Source organism: Orycteropus afer, unplaced genomic scaffold (assembly GCF_000298275.1).
Source record: "Orycteropus afer afer isolate SDZICR_OR568_19922 unplaced genomic scaffold, OryAfe1.0 scaffold00226, whole genome shotgun sequence".
In the NCBI taxonomy this organism is placed as follows: Eukaryota; Metazoa; Chordata; class Mammalia; order Tubulidentata; family Orycteropodidae; genus Orycteropus; species Orycteropus afer.
The window spans coordinates 2905426-2915981 of record NW_006921813.1 but is presented as its reverse complement, the minus strand read 5'-3'; the positions used below and the strand labels follow the sequence as shown (position 1 = coordinate 2915981).

The following is a 10556-nucleotide window of genomic DNA, read 5'->3' as shown; positions in this document are numbered from 1 at the left end:
TTACTGCCTTGGAAACCCAATGGTGGTCACTATGAGTTCCAATAATAATAATAATAATAATAATAATAATAATAATAATAATTGATGCCTTTGAATTATGGTATTGGTGAAGAATACTGAATATATCACGGACTGCCAGAAGAATGAACAAAATCTGTCTTGGAAGATGTACAGCCAGAAAGCTCCTTAGATGGAAGGATGGCAAGGCTTCATCTCATGTACTGTGGTCACTGTATCAGGGAGGACCAGTCCCTGGAGAAGGATATCATGATTGGTAAACTAGAGGCTCAGCAAAAAAGAAGACTCTCAAGGAGATGGACTGGCACAGTGGTTGCAGTGATGGAGTAGAGCAGAGCAACAATTGTCAGGATGGTACAGGACCAGGCACTCTTTCCTTCTGTTGTACACAGGGTCACTGTGAGTCAGAACTGAATCAACAGTGTGTAACAACGACAACTATTACCACAGCCATTGAGGTCTCCAGTAGTCTTCCAAAATAGCAAAGTTATCATGGACCCTGAGATTTACAATACTGTATCAGATTTTCTTTAAAAGTCATTAAATCAAAATCCATGCGAGCCTCAGCCTACATGACCATAACACCAGAAGAACTAGATCGTGCCTGCCTACCACTGTCAACTACTCTGAAAGGGATCAGTGCAGAAGATCCTGGGCAGAGTAGGTGAAAATGTGGAACAAAACTCAAAGTTATAAAAATGACATGGCTTACTGGGCTGATAGAGATTGGTGAAACCCCGAGTATGGTCCCTTGTCACCCTTTGGGCCTGGAATTGAGCTCTCTCCCTTGGCTTCCAGTCAAATAGCAGGTATATAAGAGGAACATTTACACCAGGTAGGTATGCTCCTTAGAACAATCAATCATCGGAGATCAGAAGGTCAGTATTTGCACAGGGATATGGCTCAGAGGGCCGGAATGCATAGGAAAGAAGGACACAGAGAAAAGGCAACCACAGGGAGGAAGTGGGAAGAGAGCTGTTGCACCATGGGGATTGCAATCAATGTCATGAATCAAAGTATATGTGATCTGTTGTATGGAAAATGAAGTTACTCTATAAACTTTCACCCAATCACAATTAAAAAAAGAAGCCATTAAAGAAGCTATATAGTTCATCATTACTCTTTAATATTGCATAGTATTCTATTGTGTGTATGTCCCATAATTTGTTTATCCATTCATCCCTTGATGTGCATTCAGGTTACTTCCATTTTTTTGTTATTGTGAATGATGCCACAATAAACATGGGTGTGAATATATCTGTTCATGTCATGGGCCTTATGGGATTTCAGGGTCATGTGGTATTTTAATATCCAACATCTTAAGGAAGTGTCATACTGCTTTCCACAGTGGTTGTACCATTTTTTAATCCCACCAGCAGTGTATGAGTGTTCTAGTCTCTCCACACCCTAGCCAGCATTTGTTGTCTTCTGTTTTTTTAAACTTTGCTATTAATGCTGGAGTGACATGATATCTCGTTTTGATTTGCATCTCTCTTATGGCTAATGGAAGGAGCTCTGGTGGTGTAGTGGGTAAGGAACTTGGCTACTGACCAGAATGCCGGTGGTTCAAGCCCACCAGCTGCTTCACAGGAGGAAGATGAGGCAATCTAGTTCCATACTTATAGCCTTGGAAATGGGGTCACTATGAGTAAGAATTGACTCAATGGCAGTGGGTTTGTTTTTTTGGTTAATGGCTCATGGGGACCAGTCCCTAGGGAAGGATAGCATGCCTGCAGAGGGTCAGTAAAAATGGGGAAGACCCTCAATGAGATGGATTGACACAGTGGCTGCGATGATGGGCTCAAGCATAGCAATGATTGTGAGGATGACACAGGACCTACGCAGTGTTTCATTATATTGTACATAGGGTCACTATGAGTTGGAACCAACTCAATGACACCTAATGACAACAAAAACAATGGCTAATGATCGCAAGCATTCTTCATGTGTTTGTTAGCTGCTTAAATGTCTTCTTTGGTGAAGTGTCTGTTCATGTCGTCTGCCTATTTTTTAATTGGACTACTTGTCTCTCTCTCCCTCTCTCTCTCTCTCTCTCTCTCTCTCTCTCTCTCTCTTGAGGTGTTGATGTTTTCTACACATTTTGGAGATTACTCACTAGTCCAATATATTGTTGCCAAACATATTTCCCAATAGGCAGTTTCTTTTTTCTCTCTCTTTTGACAAAGTCTTTTGATCCACACAACTGTTTAATTTTTAGGATGTCCCAGTCATCTAGTTTGTGTGCATTTTGGTTATGTTTCATAGTGTATTTATGCCATGTATCAGGGACCCTAAGTGTGCCCCCATTTTTCTTTGATGGTCTTTATGGTTTGGGGTTTTACATTTAGGTCTTCGATCCATCTGGAGTGAGGGTTTGCACATGGTGTGAAGTATGGGTCCTGTTTCATTTTTCTGCAAATGCATATCCAGTTTTGCCAGCTCCATTTGCTAAAGAGACTGTCTCTTCCCCATTTAATGAGCTTTGGCCTCTTGTCAAAGATCAGTTGTCCATAGGTAGATGGATTTACTTCTGAGTTCTCAATTCCATTCCACTGGACATGTCTGTCATTTTACCAATACCAGGCTTCTTTGACTATTGAGGGTGTACAGTAGGTTTTGAGAACAGGGAGTGTGAGGCCTCGTACTTTGTTCTTCTTTACTAGTGTTTCCTTCATAACAACTCATAACATGGATGAACCTACAGGACACTATGCTGAGTGAAATTAGTCAATCACAAAAGGACAATTATTATATGAGACCACTACTGTAAACAGTTAAGAAAAAGTTTACACACAGAAAATTGTTCTTTGAAGGTTACCAGGGTGGGAGAGAAAAGAGGGATAAGCAACAACTAATGGGTAGATACTCATTAACTTGGGTAAAGGGAAAGGCAATATGCAATAAAAGGGAGGTCAGTCCAAAATGATCAAGGCAATGGAAGACAGGGAGGATCACAAGACTTAAATTCAACAAAGGTGAACACTATTACATACACAATCCTGCAATAATAGTAATAACAATAATTGATGAGTGGATACATAGATAGACACTCAAGTTGAATGGAGGTGGGAAGGTAAATGGGGCTATACCATGAATAGGTTTGACAGAGGTTATATCTACCCATGGGAGTCTGGTGGCATAGCGCCTAAGGCATTTGACTACTAACCAGAGGCCTAGCAGTTCAAACCCAGCAGCCACTCCTCGGAAGGAAGATTGGGCAATCTACTTCCGCAGAGATACTGCCTTGGAAACCCCAGGAGGGGTTGCTATGAGTCAGAAAAAGACTTTATGGCAGTGAGTTTTTCTACCCATATGTTTATATGTGCTGCAAATACATCCATGAATGAAGTAGACCATACAGGGGACAAAGTTATGAAAATGTCTTAGACATAACCAAACACCTTGAGGAAATGAGTTTCTGGGTATGGAGGCTAAGGACCATAGTCTTGGGGACCACTAAGTCCAACTGGCATAACAGTGCACAAAGGCAAGGTTCTACATTCTACTTTGGTGAGTAGTGACAGGGGTCTTAAAAGCTTATGAGCAGCCATCTAAGATGCAACTATTGGTCTCTCTGTGTCCAGAGAAAAGAAGAGTGAAGAAAATCAAAGACACAGAAAAAAATTAGTCCCAAGGACTAATGGAGCACATGAACCCTATCTAGCCTCCTGACCCTGAGACCAGAAGAACTAAATGGGGACTGGCTACTACTGCTAACCTCTCTTCTCTGAAAGGAATCACAATAAGAGGTACCAGACAGAGTGGGGAAAATGTGGAATAAAATTCAAAATCATAAAAAAGACGAGGCTTACTTGTCTGATGAAGACTGGTGGAACTCCCAAGAACATGGCCCCTAGACAGCCTCCAAGCTAGGAATAAAACTGGCAGCCAAATGATAGACAGACTTATAAGATAAACAGTAACATGAAGAGGGTATGCATTCATTAGAACAATCAAGCATATGAGATGAGTAGGACAGCATTTGATCAGGGTAGAGCTAGGAAGGTGGGAGGGAAGGGAAAGGAAGAATGAAGGAAGGGGTTGGACGTAGGAAGGAAGTGGAAAGAATGCTGTTACATTGTAGGAATTGCAGTGTATGTCACAAAACAGAAAAAAAGAAGCTATGCAAGATACTCATAGATGAAGAACATGGCCCTTCTGAGGATTATGAAGCAAACGGAATATTGTATTAGGATAACATTCACTGATATAACACACATACTCCTCATTTATTTGCCTCATTTCCATGACAGGAGGTGTTCCTGGTCTGCACTGAGGCTCTGATACAACCATTTATGCAAGGATCCAGATTACAAAGCTATCAGTTTGGAAACACAGGAAGAGAGGATTCAGTAAGAGGTATTTAGAGTCTGAATCCCTGGGGTGCAAATAGTTAACAAGATTAACTGTTAACTCTACAGTTAGAGGTTCGAGTCTACCAAGAGGTGTCTTGGAAGAAAGGCCTGGTAATCTACGTCTGAAATATTGGCCATTAGAAAGCTCTATAGGGTACAGTTGTACTCTGACACACATTGAGTCATCAATGTCAGAATAAACCATGTGGCAAGTGGTTAATTTATGGGCCATTCATGGAAGTGGTGCACATAACTTTCACCGACATTACACTCTCCCATAAGTCTCCTGGCTGGACATAACATCAAGGGACGCTGGGAAATGTAGTATGGCTGTATGCTGAAGAAGAGGAGAAGGGTGTAGGGATCAGCTAGCAGTCTCTGTCTTGAGCCATTGACCTGAAAGATAATTTATTGGACAATTTTCTTTACCTTTGACTTGAGTAGTGAGACAATAATACTCTTAGAAAAACTTGCTCAAATAGCTCTATGAACAGTGTCTCACAAAAATATTTCTATGCAAATTTAGTAAACATAATTTTACAAAGAATTGATGAGAAAAAAATCCCTGAACACCTCAGAGTACCTCAGGAAGTAATAATTGCTTTAAAGAAAGTTTTAATGTCAGAAAACCCTAATTGTTTTGATTAGAAAAAGATTTAAGCCTTTGGTCATTTCCTATAGAACAAAAAGTACTTTTGTTTAGGGAGAGAGTTGAACTTTGACTTTTATGGCATTCTCAAGAGTCATTAACTTCAAGTTGTCTTTTCCTAAACAATGATGTCATAGTTAGTGGATCAACAGCCTGTAGTTGGCCACACACACATTCATCACAGCCATTGTCAGAAGCTCTGAGATACACAGTGAAACTTGCAAACAGGCTGCAGATAATTATGTTTTTCACTCTAATAATATTTCCAGAAATAAAAGAAATTACACATTAATAAAGCAATAAAACTATGCAGGTAACCATGAAAACTGCTGTAAATTCAATAACATTTTACAGCCCTGAAGACTTTTTTTATTTATTACTGCCAGTGAGATTAGAAAAATTTTGAGAAAGAACTGCGAAGCATCATTTCGTGAACTTTCTTAGCACATTATAATGCCAGCTTCACTGCAACACTTGAATATGCCCTGCTGGTTCCTACATGTGTATTTATCTTGAGTGATAGTCAAGCCTGGAGCCCACAACCCAAAGTCTTTGATGACATCTGATCAGAGCACTATCTTTCCAACACACGTCTTATTTAATCTATTTTCTAAAATACATATCCCTTTTTGAATCCCAACAAAAATAAGTGTTTTATCTTTAACCACATGTCCACAGAAATTTCTGAAGACTCTTAAACATCTGGCATGGATTGAATGGTTTCCTCCCAAGAGACATGCTGAAACCCTAACCCCCAGCACTGTGGACATGACCTTGTTTGGAAATAAGGCTTTTGAAGATGTTATCAGTTAACATGACATCATACCAGAGTAGGGTGAGTCCTAATTCAATCTTAGTGCTATCCTTATAAAAGAGGTAAGCAGCCTCAGAAAGGTAAAGGAAGGACTCCATGGGATGTTGCAACTGCAAGCCGCAGAACGCTTGGAGCTACCAGAAGGTAGGAGAGAAGCACGGTACAGATTCTCCTTCCAAGCCTCAGAAGGACTCAACATGACTGACACCCTGGTCTTGGACTGCCAGTCTCCAGAATCATGAGACAATAAATGTCTGTTCTATATACCCACCTATTTTTCAGTATTTAGTTACAGAAGCCTTGGAGAACAAATAACCCATTGTCATCATGTTCCATTATGACTCCTAGGACCCATACAAGACACAGTAGAACTGTCCCATAGGGTTTTCAAAGCTATAAATCTTTACAGAAGCAGACTGCCACGTCTTTCTGCTATGAAGTGCCTGGTGAGATTGAACAGCTGAGTCTTAAGTTAGCAGCCTCATACTTTAACCACTGTGCCACAAAGGTAGGTGCCTTAGGAAACTAAGACCATATCTACATCAGATGCTTAAACTCTGAATGTTGGTAAACCCCAATAATGTCAGTACTTTTTCTTTTTCTTTTTTTTTACAATCTAATAAGAAGTCCTGTTTTCAGAAAATAAGACAGCCGTATCATCTAAGCCATATAGTCTTTCATTTGATCAAATCATGGTTTGTTTTTTTACTTTTGTGGCTTCTGATATGTCAAGAAACGAGAACTCACACATGGGGAAGGGCATTTTATGTATTTCTTTTCCCTCTAGAAATGCTCAAAAGAAGTAACTGCTTTTTGCTATTGTTTCTTGCATATTCGTCTGATTTCTCCTTTTTATTTATAAGGTAACATTTAGATGAATATAGAAAAAAAAAATTATTCTGGATGACAGTGCGTGAAGTGTTAGAAAGAGCACCAAAGGCTATTAATTGTGTAGTTGGGAAAATATCTGACCCTTCAAGGGGCCTATGTCAGACGTAGCACCTCTTTCACTGGGAGAAAATGGGGGTCATAAGGAGGTGAGGTTGGTAAGGGAAAAACAATCTACCCCACAAACACTGGCACCCAATCTGCCCTGGTTTCTGGCTCAAAAGAATGATGGAGCAATCCATCTTCCTTCACCTAAAAATGGCCACGTTGATGAGAGGTTTCTTTATTGTATTTCTCTTTGCAGGCAGGTTCCTCTCTTTCTCTGGTTTACCTCCTTGCAGTCATTTTGCCACTCTTCAGTATGTGTCCCACTTCCCTCTGCTTTTCTGATGAGACGTCTCTGTGGTCCTGGAGGCTGCTGACACAGCTCCTTCCTGCAGTATACCGTGCCTTTGGCTTTCTGCACCATCTTTCTCTTTGAGTTACTCTCCACCTCTCAGGGCTCCTGCTTCCCTTCACTGGCCCCTTCTAAACACTCCCTCAGTACCGGGGCTGCCAAGTCTCTACTCTCAGCCTCTTCTTCTCTCCTGTTATGGACTGAATGTGTGCACCACCAAAGCTATGTTGAAGTCCTAATCCCTGGTACCTATGAATGTAACCCTGTTTGGAAATAGTGTCCTTGAAGATGTTTTAGCTAAGCTAGAGTAAAGTCATAGTGGAGTAGGGTGGGTCCCAATCCAACATGGGTGGTGCCTTTATAAAAACAGAGCCATGTGAAAAAGGTATCTACATGCCAAGAAACACCTAGGGTTACCAGAAGCTGGGAGAGACAAGAAAGGATACTCCCCTAGAGCCTTTGCAAAGAACATGGCTCTGCTGACACCCTGAATTCAAGCTCCCTGCCTCCTGAACTTGTCTTAAAGAAGTACAGCCAGAATGTCCATTAGAAGTGAGGATGGTCAGAGTTCAATTCACCTACTTTGGACATGCATCAAGAGGGACCAGTCCCTGGAGAAGGACATCATTCTTGGTAAAGGAGAAACCAAAACACCAAACCTACTGCCATCAAGTCAATTCTGACTCATAGTGATTGCCTTTGGGTTACTAAGGCAGCAAATCTTTACAGGAGAGTGCCTCATCTTCTTTCCACAGAGTAGTTGGTGGGTTTGAACTGCTAACCTTCTGGTTAGCAGTCAAATGTCTTAGGCACTGTGCTAAAATTCCTTTAGTAAAATAGAGGGTCAGTGGAAAAGAGGAAGGCCCTCAATAAGATGGGTGACAAACCGGCTGAAACAATGGGTGACGATTGTGAGGACAGTTCAGGAGCAGACTGTACTTCTTCCAAAACAATCTAAAACACAGCATAAATCCAGGCTGCCCCTATCCATCCTTCCACCTCACTCTAGAGGAGTAAAGGGGGAAATACTAGTCCAACCCCATTCTCCACCCCTCCTCAAAACTCTTCAATAGCTCACCAAAGCTCTTCAGATAAAATGCAGTCTCCTTGGCCAGGGCACGAGGGCATTTTTGATTCCGCACTAGGTGGCCTATCCAGCACCCATGCTGTTCTGGTTACCTAGTGCCGCTCTCACAAAATATACCACAAATGGAATGGCCTTTACAAACAGGAGTTTATTCTTACAATTTGGAGGCTTTAAGTCCAAGTGCAAAGTGCCAGGCTCTAGGGGCTGGGTGTAAAGCCCCTCAACCTTGGGTTACAGCTCTGCCTCCTGCTCCTGGCCCATTGAAGCTGGAGGCTTTTCTTCACTCAGACAGCTGCTGGCTGCTGAGGCTAACAAACCCAAGGTTGACAAGTAAAAAAGCACAGTCCCGATGTTACCAAACCACATGGCAGGCCATTAATTCAAGTCTCTTGAAAGTCCCAAGACTTTCAAGGCAGAGCATGGCAGGCTGTTGAACAACAACACAGCTACATGCAGGGTTCAAGCGTGCCACAGGTTAGAGATCATTCCCCAAGGCTTTCTTTATATACAGGAAGCCAACCACATCCTTAAGGCAGCTATTCAGCTGCTCACAATAGATTCCACCATGGAGTTGATTTCCAGCCTCATCATGGGGAACACTACATCCAGCTGCCCAGCCACTCAACCAGGCCCAGCCAAGGTGACACACAAACTTAACTACCACACATGCATTCCATGCCTCTCCACTGCAGGCGGACCGTACTTCCTGCTGTTTGTACAACAGGGCAGAACATCCTGACTCTGCACGTAAGAGTCCTCCACCTTGCCACTCTTATTTATTTATTTTTTTACTGATCTCTCTAGTGGTTAAATCAAACCATTTTACTCATTTAAAACTTTTCGATGTGTTTTACTTCCTAAAAGATGAAATCTAAACTAGTTTTGCTAGGCAGAGCTCTCCCAGATCCTGAGCTCCTGCTTACTACTGTCTCCACACTCAGGCTGTGCTGCACCTTTGACTCCCATTTCCAGATGAAGACTCAATTCCTTTGAGTTCCTGAAGTCAACATGATGCAAATGGATAAGTGCTAACTGCTAATGGAAGGGTTGGTGGGTTGAGCCTCCCAGACTCTTTGTGAGAAAAAGACCTGGTGATGTGCTTTTGTAAAGATTCTAGCCTAGAAAATACTATGGGCCAGTTCTACTTTGTCACATGGGCTCACTATGCGTCAGAATCTACCCGAAAACAATTCATAACAACAAAGTCAGCATGGATGGCTACTGCTCCCCAAATCATTGTATGCATTTTAAATTTCCAATCTCAGCTCCTTAAAACTAGTCCCTCTTCATTCCTGCGTTCTTCCTTGTAGCTTTAATTTTTTTTTTTTTTTTTTCCTCTTGACTGGCTGTTGTTTCTCAAGAGGAGCAAATTAGTAGCCAGTACACTAGCAGGCACAAGCGTGTTAAATAAACCTCTGCTGAACAAATATCCATGAATGGCTTAGTCTCACACTGTCACTTCTGCACCTTTCCCAGGTGATGCCCATTTCCTACCGATCACCCTAAGGAGCTGCTCCCTGGTTGCAGAATGAATTGAGGAAGAAGATCCTGCTTCTTTGTCATTCTGCTCTAGATCGCTGACGTGGCAGATGTGCCCTGAGAGCCTTGGGGTGCTGCTCCCATGGCACTGTTGACTGGGGGGCACACTAGCATTCTTCCCGACAAGTGGGAGAGGGACCAAGGACACATTCACGTTCTTTAGGGACTCTAGGGTTACTGCAAGCTAGGCAACCACAGGAAAACAAGTGTTAGTTAAATAGCAGGATAAAAATGACCTTTAGGTTTCCTTCTACAACATGCAACACACAACTTGAAATTCTCCAAATAAATATGTAGATTAAGGAAATTTCTCAGTACAGGTCTACCCACCCCACTCACCCCCAAGGTATGATCACCTAATGAAAAGTGTCATATACAGAAAGAGTGGTTTGTTCGTGACTTTCCCCTCCTCCTGGTCAACAGAACAGGGGATAGTCAGGAAAAACAATTAATCACTTGCAATTCTTCCCAGCCTCTCTCCTGTATTTTATTTACTGACCACACTCAAGTAACTTATTTCTCTCATATATCCTTTATTCCCCTAATTCTTTCTCCTATCTCTTCTGAATCATCAAGAGAAAGTTTATTTCCTTGCTTCCCTTTAAATCATATAAGTTCTTTAAGGCTCAGTTTCTCCTTCTGTGAAATGGGGACAATGGTAGGGTGCGAGGAGTCAGAATAGAATTGTCCTCCTTATGGTTTTCAGTGGCTAATTTTTCAGAAGTAGATTGTCAGGCCTCTCTTTAGAGGCACCTCTGGCTGGATTCACACCACCAACCTTTTGGTGAGCAGCTGAGTGTGGTAACTGT

At 41.9% G+C, this 10556-nt stretch overlaps 1 protein-coding gene across 1 annotated transcript in view; it reads right to left on the bottom strand.

Annotated features, from left to right (window-relative positions):
- The window catches only part of AIG1 (androgen induced 1), a 390941-nt gene that overhangs the window by 198924 nt on the left and 181461 nt on the right, over positions 1-10556 (bottom strand). The gene's annotated exons all lie outside the window — the stretch shown is intronic.